Genomic DNA, 622 nt, shown 5'->3' on the forward strand with positions numbered 1-622 from the left:
GCGGGGCGCGGCCTGGCGGCGGCGGCGGCACCAGCGACAACGGCGGCCGCGGCTCCCTCGGCGGGCCGCGGCGGCGGGCCGGGCTCCGGGGCTCCCGGCTCTGGCGCTGGCTCCGGGGGAGGCGCCGGGTGCCCGAGGCTGGCTCGGGCGGGAGGAGGGAGCGCGAGCCCTCGCGTCCGGAGCCCGCGCCGCCGCCCGGGCCGGCACCCCGCCTCCCCCTGGCCTCCCCCAAGGCTCAGCCCGCTAGCCACCCCCCCCGCCCCCGGCCCGGCCTCCCCGAGCCCGCGGGCGGCCCCCAGACCGGCCTCCGAGCCCCGGGAGCCGCAGGCCTCTTGGAGTCTGGGCACTAGTCTCCCCTCCGCCAAGCTGGTCTCTTGCAGGGCCCCGCAGCCCACTCAGCTCTCCTAGGCCTCACTCAACCAGCCCTTCAGCACAGCCTAAGAATCCTGGACGCCCCCAGGCCTCTTGGCGCCGAGATGAACAACACACACACACACACACACGTTGGCCTCTTGCAGGGAAGACACCCCCCCCCCCCCCCCGCTTACACACACACACGTTGGCCTCTTGCAGGGAAGACACCCGCCCCCCCACCCCAGCTTACACACACACACACACACAC

General features: G+C 75.2%; 1 protein-coding gene across 3 annotated transcripts in view; it reads right to left on the bottom strand.

Moving 5' to 3' along the window:
* MVB12B (multivesicular body subunit 12B) overlaps positions 1-622 on the bottom strand; it is a 269437-nt gene that overhangs the window by 193508 nt on the left and 75307 nt on the right. The gene's annotated exons all lie outside the window — the stretch shown is intronic.

The sequence above is a fragment of the Mirounga leonina genome, unplaced genomic scaffold (assembly GCF_011800145.1).
Source record: "Mirounga leonina isolate KUSES-001 unplaced genomic scaffold, KU_Mleo_1.0 Mir_170, whole genome shotgun sequence".
Taxonomy (NCBI): domain Eukaryota; kingdom Metazoa; phylum Chordata; class Mammalia; order Carnivora; family Phocidae; genus Mirounga; species Mirounga leonina.